The sequence below is a fragment of the Cupressus sempervirens genome, chromosome 10 (genome assembly GCF_028749045.1).
Source record: "Cupressus sempervirens isolate cs-2001-9-10 chromosome 10, ASM2874904v1, whole genome shotgun sequence".
Lineage (NCBI taxonomy): Eukaryota > Viridiplantae > Streptophyta > Pinopsida > Cupressales > Cupressaceae > Cupressus > Cupressus sempervirens.
Window position 1 is genome coordinate 742,199,188 of NC_143127.1, and position 22,309 is coordinate 742,221,496.

Below are 22,309 nucleotides of genomic sequence, written 5' to 3' on the forward strand. Positions count from 1 at the left end.
GTTTGAGTGGACGAAGAGTGAAAAATATAGTTTCCAACTCCCTAAGAAAAAGGTAGTAGGGCTACCAACATTAGTGTTGCTTGATTTGTGTAAGGTGGTTATAGTAGAATGTTATGCTATCAAAGATGCTATTGGAGAAATGTTAAGTCAAGGACATCCTCTTGCATTATTTTCTATGAAGTTAAATGAAGCTAAGAAGAGGTATAACACTTATGATCTTGAACTTTATGCTAGGGTCCAAGCATTGAGACAATGGGGACACTATTTAATGCCAAAAGAATTTGTAGTGTTCACTGACAATCATGCCTTAAGCTTCCTAAATAGATAAGAAAAGTTGAATCAAAGACATGTCAAGTGGATGGAGTAGTTGCAGTCATTCACATTTACTATAAAGCACCCAAAAGGAGCAACTAACAAGGTAGTTGACGCATTGAGAAAAAGGGTTTTAGCCATGTAAGAAATCTAGTGGTATTAGACTAGTTGAAGTATCTATACCATAATGATGAAGAATTCAAAGAACCTTATTAAGTTTTCTCTAATCTTGCTAACTGGTTTCATAGCCAATTTTTTGATTTGGTGTTGAAGGAGGAATTTCTCTTCAAAGGAAGTAGGCTTTGCATTCCCAAATCATATATGAGGAAGAACATAGTAAAAAAAAAAACACAATGGTGCAATTGGTGGATATTTTGGAACAAAAAAGACATTGGAACAAGTAGCAAGGTTTTACTATTGGCCCATGTTGCAATTTGATATCAGGAGATATGTTGAAAGTTGTGTCATTTTCCAAAGAAAAGGAGTTTCCTCTAATTCAGGTTTGTACCAATCCCTTTCTATCCCAAAAAAACCATGGGAGAACATCATCATGGATTTTGTGTTAGGTTTACCTAAGACAACTAGGGGTGTGGATAGTGGTTTTTTTTATAGTGTATAGATTTAGCAAAATGGCCCACTATGTGCTATGGAAGAGAAATCATGATGCTTCTCAAATAGTAGGACTATTCTTCAAAGAGTGATTAAGGGTCCTCCCCTTATACCAAAAACACATAACAAAATTACAAAAAACAAAAATAGTTTGCAAGAACAAAACATGGGCTTCTTATTATCTCTACAAATGTGGAATTATCAAATTTGGAAATATAGTATGTAAACCCACATTGGCTCCTTCCTTACATTAAACTACAAGACAAGGATGTTAACTATCACCCAAAACTTTCCTAGACAATATATGGGCCTTCCTTGTATAGGAAATTTTTTACTACTTGGGAAGGTTCTAGACATTTATCCCTAACCCCTGCGGCTGACCAACCCTAAAATTGCATATAGAGTCTACTCAAAATAATTAAAAATTTTATTTTAGGATTTTTAGGTAGCCCAAATTACAAAGACCTAACTTTTGAACCATCAAGTCAATTGGCGATTGTGACTCCATTTAAGAATCGCCATCTCCTATTCTAAATCACCTGACTTGGGCAAGCTCTAGTCAATCTAGTTTCAACCCACATCTAGGGCCTCTTAAGGCCTTCAAAATCGAGGTCAAAGTTTTAATGGAAAAATTCATATACAAAATATGTAATAACTTAATGAGTACTCATGGTTTGGTAGTCAACCTCAACCGAAAGGCTGATATATCCAAGATGAACCTCCACCTCTAAAATTAGAACATTCAAAGTTCATTTGACTTACCTACTAAATATAGAGTTTCCACAAATTAAAACTTTGCACCTAGACAACCCTTATTCAAGAGACATAAATGAAATATTTTTGGGTGATGCAAGAGTGATCTTACACCCACGATGCTCATGCATCAAAGAGGTAGTTAGAATTCATGAGTTTCCATTGTCAATAGTCATAGACAGGGACATTAAATTTGTAGGTCACTTTTGGAGGACCTTATGGAAGAAACTAGGCACCCATTGTCATTTTTATCTTCCAAACATCCACAAATGTAAGGATAAACTAAGGTAGTGAGTAGATCACTTGGTAACCTACTAAGGTATTTAACCAAACAACATAGAACTGCATGAGATCAGATTCTTGGCTAGGTATAGTATACCTGCAATGACTTTGTCAACATATCAATAGGGAAGAAACCATTTGAAGTGATCTATGGGTATCATCCTAGGGAACCTTTAGAGCTAAGGGATATCCAAAAAATATAGAGTATGAGTGCCTCGGGAGAGATATTTTCATATGCAATGAAGTCAATTTATGAGGAAGTCAAATCATAGCTACAAGAATTAGTTGCCAAATACAAGGGGAAAGATGATTAGAGAAGGAAATAAGTCCACTTAAAATGTAGGAGACTTGGTTATGGCCTATTTGAAGAAGGAAAGGCTTCCTAAGGGTCAGCCTACCAAGTTTCTAATAAAAAATGTTGGACCTTGTAAGATCATTCACAAGTTTGGATCCAATGCCTTTGAGATTGAACTTCCTCCAAACATAGGGAATTCACGCATCTTCAATGTGGTGGATTTAACCTTATTAAAAGGATAGAATGTATTTAAAGAGCATGGAAGAGAATATGAATGAGGAAGTGGAACATGAAAAATATTTATCTCCAAGTAAGCTAGTCCAATTGGAGTGCATTCTTGACTCCAAGATGGTAAAAAAGACAAGAAAGAGAACATAAAAATAATATTTAGTCAAATGGAAAGGATTCAAAGATATTGAAGTTGTTTGGATGCTAGAGGTAGACATACTCAAGCATGGAGTCACTCTTCAATAGTTAACAACTCAAGGGACTTGATTTTTCAAGTAAAGGGGAGTATGGTGTAGGAGTAACATTGATGTTACTCACCATTTCCTCCAATTTTGATGTGATAGTCATTGTCATGATGTCATTTTATGATTGAAATGTGTTGTGATGGTTCATTTTAATTTAATTTGGAGGTCATTTTTACAAGTTTTTGTTCCGCTAAGACTATGTTAGCCACTTGGTCAAACTAGGTCAATGACACTTAAAAATCAAATATAATTCAAATTTGATCATATGATGAAATTTTATGTCTTGGTATAACATTGGCCCCCCTTGGTCATGGTTGGGGGGGGTCTCAATTTGTTTATGTTGGAATTGTTGGAAGTCTAATGGGAAAGTAAGATACTGACAGGAGGGGGGGGTGAATCAGGATCTATAAACTTTTACCCTTTCAAACAAATATCAAATTAGATAACTTAACCTCAAATTTGTATCTCAACAATATCATAAATCACATAAATATTTACTATTATGTATTAGATCTAACAACTAATCACATCCATGAAACATGTAAGAAAATGATCAACATGTAACACAAAGATTTTGGTTACCCATAAATTCTCCAAGGTGAAGGTAAAATTGGGGTGGGGATGACATCCACAAATCTTCACTACTAAAATAATAAAGTTCACCTATTAGGGCTACAATTTTGATCACTTCTGATGATCTACTCTATGAGGGGTCTACCCTGTTAAGAGCTTACAAGATTTGTATAGTCTATATTGATTAAAGGAATTAAAACTTACAACCTAGTAAGCACTCTATTAAGAGATTTACAAAGATTTGTTAGGATCACTGTGTTACGAGATTTACCCTAAAACACTTTCTAGAATATATCAATACCTGATCCTTTGGTTTGCACTTAAAATTTTGATATCAAATCTCTTCTTTACAATCTCTTATATGATCTCTAATTTGATGTATCTATACTATGCCCTTCACTGCTCTGCTTGATTTCTTTGTTTGGTTTCCCTTCACACTTCACCTCTAGCATCCAAACTTGCAATCTTTCACACACACACATGAAATTAGGGTTTGGTTTATCTTCTTATAACCATATGCAAAAGTTTCCAGATCAAAATGAATGATAAAGATCTCTCTCTTTTGTTGCTTAGTCCTTCCATTTTTCTAATTGACTAATCACCTTTCATAGGGACTAATGATCCATAATAGAATGCATGATCATCTCTGTATTTGACTCCTTGAATAAGAAAATACATCTCTAGATCAACAAAAATGGTTATTCTTGGTGTTTGTGCCATTCCAAATAATTATGTCAAATCTAGTTTACTCGGCACATGAACATTCTGATGCTCAATCATAACTATTCTGCATGGTAACACTCAACATTCAATTTCTTGGCATACATTGTATAAATCAGTCTCTATTATGCTTGACACTAGTATTCACTCAATACTTATTGAATTGGCTTAGTTTGGATCACTCAACGACCATAGACTTTCTCAATAGTAACTACTTCTTGGTTCATACATGAAATATATACAAATCTAATTACAAGGTTCAACCTATATACGATGGCTCGGTCATAGTGATGACCTACCAACTTTGCCAAGTATATCACTAAGTGTTGAGACTAATAGACAACATGAATTAGGGATCAATAATCTCCCCCTTTGACATTAGTGGCAAAAACACTTTGTCATGATCAAACATTACATACCAATAGCAAAAAGTACCCCCTAAGATTATAATTCAAAAATATTTTCACAGTTCTGATTCAAATGTCTAGACTTCTTATGACTCTAAACTAATATACACAAAAATAAAATTTGAAAAAATAAAAAATGATCAAAAGTCTATACAAACTTTTATACCATAATACCTTTGATAACGCATCTCACTAATTCCCCCCTTTTTTTGTCACGATTGTTCTGATATGTAGCTAGGGTTCAGAGATTACATCATATTTCTCCAAAGATGGTTTGTGGGAGTTAAGAATCATATCCATTTTATTATCCTAGTTCTTCTTCAATTCATCAAGAATGTGACTCTAAATCTCTAATGTGGCTACAATATGAACCATATTATATCAAATAGATAGTTGCTAATTGCTTTGAATGAAATCTTTAGAAATCTTAATGTGCTTTTACGTGACTTTCAAATGTGGAGTCATCAAAGATTTTATTTTTAGTAGCTTGGCTCATATCTTTCCCTCTTCATGTAACAATTCAATCTAGTTGGTCTACAAAAATCTTAGCTTGGAGAAATGAAAAGAACTAGAACTAGCATTAGAGTTCAAGATACCTGCACTCTTTTGCATTTCTGCATCAATCTGATCCATTTGTTTTCTTACCTCCTTTGTAAATCTTGGCACATAACAAAGTTTTTTGGTTAAAGAATTAATGTTAGTTGTTGTCTTCTCAACATTAGTAGCTTTGGTGGATAACGCAACCATATTTACAATTATCTCCGTTGAGACTTTCTCCATCGCTTTATTATCATATCTCTTCTCAACTCGCTCCATCAGCTTCTACTAAACATCAATATTTGGCTCATTTATTTTATCTATGATATCTATAAATTGATCAAGAATGGGTGCTTGTTCATCTAAATCATTAATAAAATTTTTATCTAAAAGAACATCTTTTATTTCAAGAAAAATGAGTTTCTTTTGATACTCCCTTCTGAGCTCGGCTTGCTTAGCCTTTCTTGTAAACAATTCACTCAAAATTATCATTTTATCCTCTATTAGAGTGGACTTAGCCTAGTGAGGTATGAAAACATACTCATCTAAGGTAACTGGTTCACCTTTGATTCCCTAAGGTGAGGGTTTAACCTTCTTCTTCAACCTTCTGGCTTTTGAATATGGAGTGCTAGGGCTTGGCAACGTTAATTGCAAACCTTTGGTTTGAACTGCCAGATTCACACTTTGTGATCCTTGTATCACATCACTCTATTTTTTTGGTCCTCCTATATTCTCTACACTTGGCTAATTGATTTGTGATAGCAAATGTTTATAGTTCACCAGTTGAACTTGGTATCCCTATCTCTTTTTCTCCCTCACTCAAAGGTCTTGAGATGATTGGCCTAACTTCACCAGTAGTGGATTTCATACTTGTGTTGTATGGCTCTCTTTGTTTCCTTCATTCTTGTCAGTATTACCCTATTCAGTTTGATCTTCTTTATCAAGCTCTTCTGCACTTCTCTCATCACTAGCCAGAACACTTTGCCACTTGACATGTACAACATTTCTCTCTTGCAGTGGTTATGCATTAGTATCAATAGTAACGATAGATGCTTCTATGATAGTGACTGTTACTTGTTGAGTTTGATCTTGGTCACCAAAATTTGGGTATTCTTTAATTTGTACAAGCATTGGATTTTGACTGAGCAATAATTGTGGTGTAGGAACCTGTATAGGTATGTCATCCTTTGGTTCTTTCTCGTCCAATACACATGTATCCTTAGAATCACCACTTGATACATAATCAATAATGATGGCTTGCTAGTGCTCACTTGTTTGCACACTTTTCTAGATTTCTTTCACTAAGCTTCTATTGTTTGTTCACTAATTGCTTCATTCTTATTCTCATCATTAGGTATTAATCCAAAGATTATCTTCCATTTCATCTTACTTTTCTCTACAATCTCTTCTATTTTGTTCTTCAAGACAAGGAATGCCCTTGTCTTGGGTATAAACATGTTTCTATACTTATCCATGTATTGTAAAATTTTCTTTCTTGACAACTTAGACATGATATGAGCCAATGTGGCTTGTTTAATTTGTCTTTTAGTCTTTATGACATACTTCCATCTCTCATCAATCCAATTATAAAGCTCATTAGATACATTATTGCCTATTTCTAAGGGCATAGTTTTGAATTTTTCCATCATATCTAGCAAGGCTTCTTTTATCTTGCCTTTATCCACTATTCATAACTTTTCATATTTAATGAATTTAGATCTAGATAGGCCTACACTACTCCTTATGTTATCACATACCTCAGTAATAATTTGTGGAGGCTTGTGCATGACTAATCTGTAGTGAATATAATTATTAGATTTAGTCCCTTCTTCATCTTCCTCATTGTCTTTCTGGACTACCAACTTTCTTCTAGGTCTCTTTCTTAGCACAACTTGTTGTGCATCTGGATTCCTCTTTGTTCCACTGGTGCCTTCATGCACTAGTACATTTGGTACCAAATTTTGACAAAAGTCTTTTCACAATTATGGCATCACAACCTATTGCCATCACAATTTAGGTCTCTTGTTCAACACAACTTGTTGTGCAACTAGCTTCCTCTTTGTTCCACTAGTTCTTTCATGCACTAGTACATTTGGTACCAAATTATGATGAGAGTCTCATCATAATTATGGCATCACAACCTATTGCTGTCAAAATTCAGTACCAAATGTCCATCGCTAGGTTTTATGGTTCTAGGTACTCCCTTCTTTTGTGTCTTAGCTCTAGCTGCTATAATAACTCTATTCCTTGGACTTGATTGGCTGGGAGGAGTAGGGTTTAGTTTGAATATTACCTTCTTCAAAATTTTCTTGGTCTTGGGCTTGGCAATAGTAACTTGCTTACCTTTCTTTGGTTTGAGGCCAATAACCACTATTTCTTTTCCTTTCTTCTTGGCATCACCATGCTCCTCCTCACTTCCTTCATCATCTTCACCGCTTCTATCTTCACCTTAACCTTGAGTAAGTTGCAGAGGTGCTTCCTTTTTTAGCTCCTTCACCCAATTTTCTCTCCAAATCTTTAATCATTTTCTTTATCTTCTTATTCATTGTAGTAGTTTTTACTTCAATAGTGATCTTTGTTTTGGAAACCTCATACTTGCCAAAAGGTTCATCCTTAGGATCAACCTTTTCTTGCTAACAATATAGTGATGACTACAATTAATTCATCAATGTTAATCTCATAGGTAAATGACCTTAACCATGCTACCCTAGGAATCATTGCCTAAACATAGGTGTTGTTGGTGTTTTTACACTATTAAGAAACAAAATACTTAATACCAAGATAATAAAGATCAACATAACATAAGGATTAGCTACTTCCCATAAATAGTTATATGTTCTTCAGAAATGGACCCAACTTCAACAAAATCATGAAAGATTTTCTAATCTTTTGGTGCACCCGAGGGATAAAAGATTTACAACCTAATAATATATTCATATTTCACTCATTTCATGACATTTTGTAACAATACACATTCCTTATAGCAGATTGGTCACAATTCTTCTTAGATCTACAAATAATTCTGGGCAATAGCAGCTAACTAAGACTACAGGTTAAACGTAAACAAGTGCTGACCAACTTTGACATTCTTCAAACATTAAAGTAAAATTGATTTAGATTTAAAACTTGATGCTTATACATGGTTTCTCCATATAATAGACTAAATTAGCCGATCAGTGCCTCATCCATTGGGGTTCAAATTTTATCTAATTTCTTGACCTAATTGACTGCGTTACAATCAATATTATCAACAATTTTCACTGTAACTCATTCTCACACATATCCTCCTTACTACCATGGAAATGCTATCATATTCACTGAAGCATTTACCTAATTCATTGAATTAAAATCAATAATGAAATGATATACAACTTATTCAAATTGCATTCAATTGAACAAGCTTTGCTCATGTAATTTCAAGATAACCAAGTAGTAAAAGTGGAGACAAGATTTAGAAAGAATAGATATGGGGACAATTCATCTTTGTATTAATTCTCTTTGAAAATTGTATAATAATTGAAATAGAACTCAAAACAACTCAAGATAAGACATTAAGATCCTATAACATTAATGTATTCTTATATATTTGTAGAGAAAATAAATCATAAAATTTACATCAAGGACTGGATCGAACAAAGCTTAGTAAAGCTAAAATTTTACAATGAATCAAAACCCTTCTTTAGCCCTAGAATCTCACTTATATAGTGTGAGATGCAACAAGCTTCAAGCATAGAGAAACTAATAGATGTCCTTAAGAAAGAAAAAATATTTACATTATTATTGTCATAAAAGACAAAAATTGGTGCAAAAAAATGTCTTTCATCATGAATATTCTTTGGTGGGACCACTTTTTGCTACATTTCTTTACTGCTAAGGATTTCATCATTGGATTCGATGCTATGGCAACTCCTTGGAAGATGCAGCCAAGGGAACTGCATGTGATGGATCTAGCTCATATGTTTGTAGAGTTACTTCAACTCGAGAAATCTAATCCATGTCATCACATACTGCCAAAATTATAGTTACGTCTGATTCTTTTGTTGTTATATTATCAGTTTGAGCCTTGATTCTAACAGATAAAGCTAGTTGTCCATTCTTGTCCTCTTCTACTTGTACTGATGTATCAATTATTTGAATTTTATCTTGATCATCATCAATTTCATCAAGTTCTAACTATCTTGCATGGACAATTTTTCTATCCACTTGTTAAAAAGTAGGTCATCTAGCCAGTTAAAGCTTAGAATATCCTATTGCCTTTTAATTACGTATTCCCCAATTCTATCAATTTCAAGAAAATCTTTCCTCAGAGAATCATGAAATAACTGTACCTTTACAACTTCTTCAGTTGTAGCTACCTACCATACATTCCCTTCCTCATTTATGATCTTATTCATTTGAAGGTAGAATAAGTCATTCAATTCCTAGGCCCATTCCTCTTTATTTTTCAATTTATTCCTTTTTTGGATGGCATTTGGGAAGAGTTCAAAATTAATAATCTTATATTTGTTTAGATAATTAACGATCCTCTTTTGTAACTCAACTCTTTTATCATCAAATTCTGAGAGGTCATTGGCAATATCATAAGTCTTTTCTATATGCTAATAGGATAAATTGATAACAGAAAAACATAGAAGAGTAACACCTTTACTCCTTTTACTCCATTTGTTGACAATAGGCTTCAAGGCTTCATCATTTGCCTTTATTTCATCCCAAATATTTATTGCCTTTTTTAGTTTCTCATAAAATGATGGCCAATGAATTTTATTAACCAAATACATGGGAGCTTTCCTTAACTTATCCTAATATTGCACATTAAGCTCCATATGTAATGCCCATAGTTTACTCTTTTATTCTTCAAAGTCTTCTGTAGTATAAAATTTGGGTCTTTGGGGGGTATCAAGAATCTCAACATTGGGAGTGGATTTAAAAGGCTCCACTAGTGGCTATGGATAAGTAATTTGGGGCCTATTAGATTCTCCCACTTTTCTCTTTCCTAATCATTTGTCCATTTTGGATACCTAGGTTTCGAGCTGATGTATCCTATTTCCTCTCTCCTCATATGCCTTTAATATTTCTTCAAACTTGGCATTTAATTCTAGGAATTTACCTTTATCCTTTTTAGCAACTACCACCCCAAAGTCCATCATCTCCCTAGTCATTTTAGAGACCTTCTCATTGTCTACATCATCTTCTTTATAAATAATGAGACTATAGATATGCTCTACACTTGAAACTTCCTATAGCCTGGTCTTGTCTTTTTCCCCAATAGACCATATCACCAATGCTTGATGATCATTTCTGTAATTTAAACCTTTATGTGCCTATATGATTTCCTCAGTTTTAAAATGAATATATTTTTCTTTCCTAATAGAATAAAAAATCATAGCGTTGGCTATGTCCCACTTAGGTAAAATTAAATCTCTCAAGTCTCTCAAAAGTTTCCTTACCCCTTCAGGAGTTAGTTGTGCAAACTCTTCCATGAAGTTAGCTTTAACTTCATCTTCTATTTCAGAATCCAACCTATCTGGTTGCTCTTCTTTTATTGATTTACATTTAGCCTCAAAATTACCAATATTTATATTCTACAAAAATTGGGCAAATGCTCTAGTCTTTACAAAATTTCCATCATCAATAAATCTTTTAGAAGCCTGTGCAATTACAAGATCTATCTACCTACCTCTATAGTTTGTGATAGTAAGGTCAAAAGATGGCATAGGAGGCTCTTTAGGTACTCCTCCTTCAACATCAACAATGGTAATCACAATGTTCCCTTCCCCTCCAATTTTCCTCATTTGTTCTCTCAGAGATGCTTCATTATCTATTCTGAGTGGAGTTTGGGATGGTGAATATTATTTTACATGAGAAGATGAACCCTGCTCTATTCTCTACTTCTTAGGTACATGTGTGTCGAAAGGGCTTTAAGACCTTGGCCTCTTGTATGGAGGAACATATTGTATGTTCTGGGCCACTACATACCCGACCTTTTCCTACAATGTGTATTGGCCTGGGGTCACAATCATTCTACTAGCCAGTCTTCTCTCCACCTCAACAACCCTATTTGGATGTGCTTTTGCTAAAATTTCCTTTTTCTCATGCAGTGTTTGCATTATCCCAGCAAAGTTATTCATTAACATATCTATCTTTTTCCTCCAATGTTTTTTATCAGCTAAAGGATCATATTTTGGCTCAAAAGCATTTATGAAATCTAGGACTTTACTATAGACTATCCATTTTTCTTTCCTAATTTGTTGTTCCTATGATGAGAGCTTATTTTTTATTATGTCCTCAGTGTATCCGAACCTTAGCTTTACTCCTTTCTCTGAGCAGGTCATAGAATCACTCTAGGTCAATAAAATGGGCATGGGATTGGGCCATGTAATACTTATCTAAAAATTTCCCCAAGTTTCTCCATCCCTTCTTAACAAACACAAAATCATGAATAATAGTAGCCATTGGAAAGAAAGTACCTTTGGATTTTCCTAGCAAATCACTCTCATCAACTAATCCAATTTGCCATAATAATTTTGCAATTCCTACCTTGAAAGGCACCTGGTATGGCAACACATGGGGTTTTCTAAGAAAACCATAAACTATGAAGATAATAGAGACAACATATTAGATGATATCTCCCCAATTATGACTTACCAACAACCCTTTAGCATGATCTTTTGGTCTTATTAATTCTAATAAGGACAGTGGTATTCTTGGGCTATCCCCTCTCAACAACAATCTGAGCCTTAAAGCAAAAATACCTGTCAAATTTGACAAAGTTGGCATCAGTGACCTCCCATGTCATGTCTACACTACATAACTGAACTAGGAGTCTTTCTCCATCTCTTTCTAATTCTAGTTTCATTTATTTGGAGGAAAAAGTTAACTCCTTTACATAGACAGATATACATTAACATTGAGTACTAGCAAAAGGGCCTATTAACTTTAGCCTATGCTATTCCAATCAGACCATTATGAACTTCTTCAACCAAGAAGATGGCAAAGTCCAGAATTGAGCTCATTCCATACTGCAAAGTTTGAGCAATGATAAGGACAATAGAGCCTAGGATGTTATCTTGTTCATACATACTAAATATTTTGCAAAGAGAGAAATACAAGGCCTATGCCCTAGGAATAAAATATTTTTTCAACAAGGGCTCTGGGGTATTTTGTGTGACTAAGGGAAATGATCCAATTTTAACAAGATGTTGTTGCAATGGCCCTCCCCTTAGATGTACCCTTTATGCATCATATCTAGCTTGGAGATCCTCCATGTCAATCTCCTCATGAACAACATGATTGGGGTTCAACTTGAATACCTCTCTGATCAGTTTGGGTGAAATCCTAAAAAGGTTATTGCCTACATGGTTCTTTACCACCCTAGTAATTGGATCATATTTCTTGGCCATATCTATTAGTAGGCCACCATCAAAGAAAACTCTAGGGGCAATCAATTTACCTATGTCAACTTCTCAGACGTTGCTTATTGGGGTATTTGATTTCCTCTCTGCAAACCATTTCTTGAAAAGTTAGCCTTGCATAGATACCTCTGCATCCCTCAAGCATCTAGCTTTGTCATAGAAACCCTCGCTAACCAGTAACCTAGGTTTTTTCAGAATCAATTCCCTTCCCTTAGTCAACTCATTTATTGATGGCAGAATTTATTCCAAAAAATACTCATGAACTACCCTTTTCAAATAATATACTTTTCTAGAAAAATCCTTGCGTGGAGGCATTGTTTGCAATTTATCCTAATACAATCACAAGAGCTTTTTACTTGTCAGAAGTTTTAGTCAACTTACTCACCTATTCTTGCTTTCTTTGCCTTTGTAAATCACTTTGCAAATTGTTGATAACCTTGAAAATTCTTGCCCTAGCTTTGGAACTTTTCATGCTGTAAGAATTTTGAGTTTTCTTATTCAACAATGGACAATTTAGGATCTTATTACAACATTAAGTCTCACATGAGACAACATTGATAAGGTTTAATGCTTCAATAGTCAAATTTCATATTGTGCCGTGAATTTTAAATTTCCACTGTCGATCATGAAGCATTAGATGACTTGATTTGAAAATAGAAAAGCTACATTAACACTTTTGAAAATTTTCTACATGTCAAGCAGGCACATTCCTACATTTCATAAAGTTAGAGCACTTTCACAAAGTGGTGAAGCACCGATTGTCGATCTTCCAAAGATTGACAATCATGAAAAATAATTACAACCTTATAATTATGGTTTTAAATTATGGCCCCATTAATACACTCATCTTCTAGCTTGGAAAACACATGGATCATCCCACCAGTCATCATGTTCCACATCATAATGCTTTTCTACCTTAGAGTGACTAGGCAACCTTCTGAAAAAGTTGTCCCACCTGGTACACGTGGCACATAGGCACTTCCCTGCTTCATCTAAATTTTGAGCTTGTTTATATTGTAGGTAATAGCTACCCATTGATCTTCTCAAGATTAAAAACATACATAGATCATGCATTTTAAATCCAGTCAGTGAAATTGACCAATTATTGCATTGCCTTTTTCCAACATGTTCTAATAGTTGCCAACTTGTACATACTACATTATTACCTTTTAAGACTACAGACCCATAACCTCATCACATGCTACGTTTCAAGAAGGTGCTTGCCCGCATTCCATAAACTTTGAGCAACTTCATCTTGTGGGTAAGCATTGTTCTTTGATCCTCCAAAGATTAATAATGCATGTATCTCATGCCTTTTGGAATACTTCAATGTCTTGCATGACATCACTAAGGACATGTCAAGCGGGCACTTTACCACTTTAGGTAAACTTCACACATCTTCATGAAGTGGTAATATGCCCATCGTTGATCTTTACAAGATCAATGATGTACAGATGTAACACCAAAAGTGACCCCACTTTCTCAGTTCGACCAATGATATCACTGGAAATTCTAATGTGCTCTGACAATTTTGAAAAGTTTTGACAAATTTTGACATTCTCCAATCTTTGTAGTGTATTAAAAGGTCAGTGTCACCAAATGCTATGTGGTAGATAGGCACATTCTTGCAATTGCTAAAGGTCAAGAAACTTTTCAATGTAGGCATGCGCTGACCGTCGATCTATCCAAGATCAACGATCGATGAGAGTAACCTATAGTGGTTAGAGATTATAAAGGAAATAAGAAAGGTGAAAACAAAACCACATTTAAGGTAGGGTTTACTTTGAAGGGTTTTTTTATTCGTAAAACGTAATTAAAAAATAAATTATGGGAAAATGAAAACTTAGGAAAAAGGCTTCCTACGCCATTCAATTATAATATTACTTTCCACTATGTTGAGGGCTATGGCACAAAAATAAGGGTTTATGAAATTTGAAAGATTTCATCTAGGGTTTTAACAAATTTCATAAATTTTAAACACAAAGCTAGGGTTTTTCACTATAGGGTGTGACAAAAATTATAAAGAGTGAAAAACTAGGCCAACAAGTGTGATCAATATCATCTAGAAAACATACATCATGATTAAATTTTTCAACCAATGACCTTCGGTCCTTGACCTCTTATTCATATTTTTTTAAATTGTTAAAAATAACTACCCATTACATTTTCAAAAGTTTTCACCAATTTTCCAAATGAACTCATTCATCTACTTTGTTACTAGTTTTCCTTGTTCCTACAACATCTCCAATTATAGGAAAGTAGTTCTGAATGTAAAAGAATATGTATATAATAAGTGATCCAAACTTACACATATAATTCTTGGCCTTGTGAATGGAAATCAAATTCTTAGCTAATTGTGTCCACTGTAGCTCGACAAGGTCATATTCATGATCCATCTTAACAATCTTCCATGTTTGGTCAACTCTAATGCAGGGCAAACTATTCAGTCAGATCGATTGGTAAAATTTGTGCGAAATCACTTGAATGAAAAACATAATCAAAGGGTCTTCAATGGTTGATATTGTGATTCCTCTTCCATTCCATACTATCTTGGTGTTCGATTTAACTCCCTCTCAAATTTGACATCTCATTGTCTTTTTTTTGTTGCATGTAGGGTATCCAATTATGACATAAATAATATCCTTAATAATCTTTGTTGGTCTAGTCTCCATCCATAGTTGCATGTCGTGGATTCAACTAAGGATAACCTTAATCCATTCAACCTTGAAATTTTTGGGGAAATCAAGGGCAAGAGTTAACCCTTTCTTGGCAACAAGTTTGAATTTTTCCTTCAATACTCCTATGCACAATTTCCAATAAGCACTTATGATTTCACAATCTCCCACTTCTCTAATTTTACACTTATAATAGGATCTCACATCATGTATCATGATAACCTTGGGTGGAATTGATGACAGGGCACCCATAGAGTCACCCTTCAATGCAATTTTAGGGAGGACCTTATACTTGGGCAAAGGACATGCATCATTGTTGACTAATTAAACATTACTAACCTCAATTCCTTGATTCTTTGCACTTGTAGATGAGCTAGTTTCCATTGTCTTCAATTTAGGGTTTGATCACAAGCTTCTATAAAACTCGACAATTACAATCTTTCACACTTTGATACACTTCACCAAAGGCATGCTTCAAATATCCTTAAAATACTACTCAAAGTTCTCTAGATGGTCGGCTCTTTGAAAATTTGAATGCAAGGTATGCAAGATAATTTCAAAATTTTACTATGTACCTAAAAAAATTTAATTTTAGGGTGCCATTAATGCATAGTACATATTTTAGGTGGTATAAAACTATCTCAACAAACATAAGACAACTTGATTTTTACACTACACTTTAGTAGCTCGGTCAATACATTAGCTTGGTCGATACTATAATTTAGTCACTGTTAGGTAGCCAATACTAGCGATCAACACCAATTGTTCACTACCACAGTTTATGTATTATTTTCTTGGTTCACACTTTAGATCTTCCCTAATACATCTCATCACTGGTACATTTGGGTTCATTTTTCAAACTTTATTGGTCAAATTTTCAACCCAATTTTCGACCAAATTTTGACCAAATTTGACCAACCCATTGGTCAAAATATTTCTGGTCAAAATTTCAACCAGCTTAATAGTTGGTCAAAATTTCAACCAATCCATTGGTCGAAAACCTTCCAGAGCCATTGTCTAAGTTCAATAAGGAATTGGTCAAAATTTTGGCCATCGAAGGTAGAAAGTTTCGACCAATGAAGGTAGAAATTTTGACCAACAAAGGTAGTAAAAAATTTAGGCCTCGGTGGAAATTTTGACCAATGAAGGTAGAAATTTTGACCAACAAAAGTAGGAAAAAAGTCAAGCATTGGTGGAAATTTTGACCAATGAAGGTAGAAATTTTTGACCAATGAAGGTAGAAATTTCAACCAATAAAGTTAGAAAAAAATAGGCATTGGTGGAAATTTTGACCAATGAAGGTAGAAAGTTTCGACCAATGAAGGTAGAAATTTCCACCAAAAAAGGTAGAAAAAACCCAAGCGTTGGTGGAAATTTCGACCAATGAAGGTGGAAATTTCGACCGACAACTAGGTGTAATTTTTTTTTTTAGACATTCTATAAAATAGTTCACATGCCTTGCGTATGAAATGACATTTTGCATGCATCCTGTAATTTCTCATCCGACTGATGATGGATTACACAGAGTGATATGAAACCATGATTCTAAAACACACACACAATCAAATCCAAAATGAACTTGCACTACAAATGGATTGTGGAAATCTAATATTGTTAATTTTGCATGCATGTCTACCAAGACAAATATATGTTTAAGTTGTGATTTTCCTAGTAGACATGCATGCAAAATTACCAATATTAGATTTCCACAATCCATTTGTAGTGCAAGTTCATTTTGGATTTGATTGTGTGTTTTTTAGCATCATGGTTTCAAATCACTCTACGTAATCCATCATCAGCCGGATGAGAGAGAGTGTAGGATACATGCAAAATGTCTTATCATATGCAAGGCATGTGAACTATTTTATAGAATGTTTGAAAAACATCGATAGTAACTAATATGAAGAGTATATAATTAGTTATATGATTGAGACAAATCATGTACATTGTATGAAGGCAGTCCATGTCTGATAGGGCACACCAAAAGATAAAACATATGATAAAAAGACTTATTTTCATGTTTTGAACATATGGAGTACACATAACATAACTTATTATTGCACAATTCAACTAAGTTCAGTTAATCTCGACAGGGATTATCCCCATTTAATGGTGAACATTTTGCCACATTTCAAGCCTTTTGATTATATAAAGAAATGGATAGCATGAAAAGTTTAAGTAATTTCAAGCCATTTATTTACTTGATATATAATGTGAATAGAACTATTATGTTGCTCAACAACAACCACCAAATAAAATTATCATTACGTACCCAAAAAGGGATGGATGGGATGTCAGAACCGACCTCCAACTAACTACTATCACCATCCCTCTATATTATAAGTTATAGTGGTGCTCTAGATTTTCTCTATTCCATCATACGCTTACATATCATACACTTTACCATAGTCCATATCAACAAGGTCAGAGAGATCAATTTCATTTGACTGGTATGTGGAAGACCTTGATGTTGAGAAGTTGTGTGATTCACGTGGAGTGGAAGGTGTTTTGGCCCCTTGGAACGAAGCTTCATCTCTTTTACTGGCTTCTTTATTTTTACTTGGAGAAGCATATTTCTTTGAATTGTCCCTATGGCTCCTTGCAGATGATGCCAAGAGTGTCCTTCTTGTTTTCTTCTGCCATAACATAATGTTCACAAAGTGTTAGAATTGTCTCTAGATGAAAAGAAACTATAGAGGCTCAATTGACATGTGATCTTAGTTAATGTAGAAAATAGATTATGAAATATCATCTGAAATGTTGATGCACAAGTCTTCCTAAAACAAAAATGTAAACCATATCAATTAGAAAACAAAAATACAAACCATATCAATCCTAAAAATGATTTATACTAAGTAGCCAACAACATTTCATCCATATTTTATATAATATTGAGCACCACATTTATCATATGTGTTTTCTATCTCAAGGAGCTTAACTAGACCAGTATTGGGTTGATGATGGCCTAATACTACCTTGTTTTGAGACTGCTATGACTATTAAATGTTGTAGTGATTCGTACTATTACCTACTTTATTATAGGTTTTGAGATGGGTTATGTACAGAATCCCATTTGAATTTTTTAGACTCCTTGCTTGAACCATATTATAAATAATGATTTCATGTATTACTAACAAACCTACACACTATATATGGAAGTACACCTAGTTCTAAGGCCAACCAATGTTCATATAATTTAATTTTATGTCCATAATTCCTTGTCATATTTGCCTCTAGTAATAGTTTCATTCAATGTACACTCGTTTATATCATCTATATAAAGAGGATTTTGTTATCATTTGAGGACAATAAATAATAGAGGTGGAAAAGATCTATTAGCAATTGGAGAATAGAAGTTGGATGAGGATATTAAGATCTGTCGAACCTATTCTTAGTTAAATACATACGAAAAACTAAATGTCTTATAATTCAAAGAAAGCCAATAATAAATGAACATAATGTGTTTTTGGAATACAGGTCAACGCTTATAGACTAGCTGATATTTAAGTTCCTAGTTCTATGAAACATTTACTATTTACAAATCAGTAAACTAATGTGACAAAATATGAGAAACATTTCAATTCTCAGCTCTAGAAAATGTACCTTAGAACACATGTCTTTTGATGAAGTGGGCTATTCGAGCTATGTAGGGACCACAAAATGATCAATGAAAAAAATACACCTATTTTTGCCTGCAAAGCCAAGTATTAGCAAAGAATTACCTGCCTTGTACTGAATCAAAATATGAAGGAAAAAATATTCTTAAATGATCTTGAAAAATTAGTAATCAAATATGGTTCTCACTCAAAGATGATTATTTAAAAACACCAACTTCTTACCTTCAAACTTTCTCTGAACCACGGTAACAATATAGAGAAAATGCCTAAAGAAAACTGAAAATAATAGAAAAAGAAATTACTAAGTAAAAAATGAAAAGAAATAGAAATTAATAATTGACATTATACATCAAGCAGGGCCATAACAAGAAATTATATTCCCTGTAGACTGTAGATCTTGACAGAAAAACTACCTTGAGAAGCTAGAAAAATTGTTGGATGTGAAGATACACATGCCCTCAACAATGCATATGAAAGGTGGGTTTTGATTGAATCGATAAAATGAAAATTTAATGTAAATAAATGGTTCACACCCTCCAATAATCCCTACAAACGAAACCAATTTCATTCAGTGCTAAATCTCAACTAAGTACTTGTCGAGTTTGCCAAAAAAAATTATGAGATTTTAAAAACAATTCTTTATGGATTATAATTTATATTGTTTTTAATTTGCCAATAGTTGCCTAATTTTTATCAGTCCAAATCCAAGTCAAAGTTTGATTTGCTAAGTAAATGCCAAGTGCAAAACTTGACTCCCAGAATTATACTTTCACATAAATTTCCAACTTATTCAAAAACAAAAAATTATGACAAATCCAAGAGCCAACCTAAAGAAACTCAAGGGAAAGAAGCTTTGTTTTTGTAACAAGCTCATCGGTCTCTTCCTTCATAGACATCTAAATTATCAATTTCCATATAGTTAGCATTTGCACTGTAGATAAATTCTAGTCAAACAACAATAAAACTGTATAGCTGACACAATTGTATCTTGCTTTAATCCCCGTGTAAGCACGATAGTTAAAATAACCCATGGATAGCTATCATCAAAGATTAACCTTGGGATTGTAAATAAAGATAGTATATAATCACACGTTACAGAGTGTACAAAAAACCAGTAAAGCATCTCGTTGTCCTATACTCATGCTTTCCAGATCAATGCCTCTATAAACAAGCACAATAAATAATAAGATTTCAAATGAAAACCAAATATTTCAAATATCTACAGTTACAAATGCAATTGACCTGCTATGGTTCAAGAAAATGAAAACTATTAAAGTAATATAGCTGCAAAGTAATGAAGATAACATGGAAAAACAATTTTTACTCCGATGCTCTCTTACTCTCTTCTGAATGGACAACCTTGTCAAGAGCAGCCTCTAAGCCCTAGAAATAGCATTGCACAAAATAAATGCTAACTAAAAAAATCTATTTAGACTAAATAATGGACAAGATAGAGCCATTTTCATTTCTATCTAATAACAAATCAATCAAATTCAACCTTGATATCTGCACCTCCAACAAGATACTACAATTCCTCTATAGATACAAGACCTGCATCATTCAATCTGTCAATGGAGAGAGCATCGCCTAGTGTTATAGCTCTTGCATCCTTTCCATCTTGATCAACAGAATCTCAAGGCCATGTCCCACTCAAGGCAAATAAAAGCATTTGAAATAATTATTAAAAATCAATATTATGATATACCAAGGATATCAATATCACCATCATAGTTATAGCAGATTGTTTTGTGAACAAAGAAGGAATGTATAGAAAAAGGAAGTTGGAGTGACAATTGGAATATAGAATTATGTAGCTTGGATGATACAAGTGATCATGCAAAAATTTATTTTAGATCCATTTACTTCCATACATATCAAGAAAAAATGTAGACCCACCTAATTGAGAAAGAGTGATAGCTTTGCAGGAGAGTTCCTGCCAATAGGGTCCACAGTTGCACAATCTTCATTGTGAAGATCATAACGGACCATGTTCCAGAAGCAAAAGGATTTGGTGACAAACATGAGTACTCCTCTATCATAGGTGCATAGAAAATAGAAATACTTACCCTTATTAACTAATACTACAAACTTATTCAGGTATATAATTTGCATCTTAACACTAAGTTGCAAGTGAGTTTTAACCAGTGTTCCACAGGGATGCCCCACCAAAAAATCTCACATCGCCTGTATGGAGATGTTTCCAAGTCTTGGGGACTTGGGATTAACGCACCCCCACAACACCACCATAGATAAGAATCCATTTATTTATGAGAATCAAGCATATTGGTGCACCAACACAACTTCTCAATTCTTTATAAAACAATCAAGAGTACACACTACCTATTCAAGTTTTGATGCATGTAGATAGGGATTTTGAATTGATTTCCATCACAGACATCAACATTGGAAGGAGAGTGAAATAAAGTGTCAGTATGCAAATAGCTTGTGTGAAGCACTAATAGTTTAATAGCATCAATTTCAAATATTTGTGTGTATGATGATTAATTACTTACAAAAAATGCAGACAACAACCCTCACAGTAATCCAAATGGGTGCATTGGTTCAATGGCTCAGTCATAGACTGGTAGCCAATTTTTGTATCAATAAACTCTCCTTACATGCTTGCAGGAACACCATGGGAATATGAAATCAATGTTCATTTCCTTATTCTATTTATTGATGAGATCTGATGCCACATATTTGAAAATGGAGAAACTTGTCACTTTATTGTCCTAAATCCACATAATAATTTCCATGTGACATTTATGGAAAGAACACATTTAACTCTTACCCTAGGCTAATTATTACGTAGGCCAGGTACAAATATCATCCAATACAAAGCAATGAGAAACCACAAAGGCTATTTTGAGAACAATAATGGAATAGACAATTTTAAAGTTAGACCAAAAAATTAAAAATTGATCAAGTCATATGTGAGATTTGTTTCAATTGTAATCCAACAAGTGATAGATGCTCAATTATTCACTTAATGTTATATGTCTGACAAATTTTTTTTTTTTCAAGTACTCCCATGTAATTTAAAGAAAATATGGGCAGTTTTTCTGTTAAATCAATTGGTTCTCTGATGTTTTTGAGTATATCAAGAGCTATTATGTTAGTGAGATAATTCTGGGCAAGAGGCAAGCTCTATATGGTTGAATTTGCCAATTTGACATAAAAATAGACAACTTTTTATGCTACAGGTATGTTCATCTAAACTTTGAGCTTCAAAATGTATTTACCGTATTAGAGATTTGAATTATATATTCAAATTTTACTTTTAGTAATTTTAACATCAAACCAAATTCCTATAAGTATGAGCTTCAAATCTGAGATTTTGGAGAACCATTCTTCCATCCCCAATCTCTCTCAAAAAATAATTTAGCTTATGCTGAGTGACACCCAATAAGTCTTCTCCATCATGGATAAACATTGGAAAATCAATGTGTAACTGGGACAGGGTATCTATCCCTACCCATATTTGGTCAAGTTTACTTGAACATTAGAATCTAATTTTTTATATGGCAAATTGTGTTCAAGACAATATTAGCAGTTGGGTCTATTCTCAATGAGGCTAATCTTACCCGGTATATTTATCCCCAGTGTAAATCTATTGCTTCTTCTTAGCACCTTCTCTTGATTGC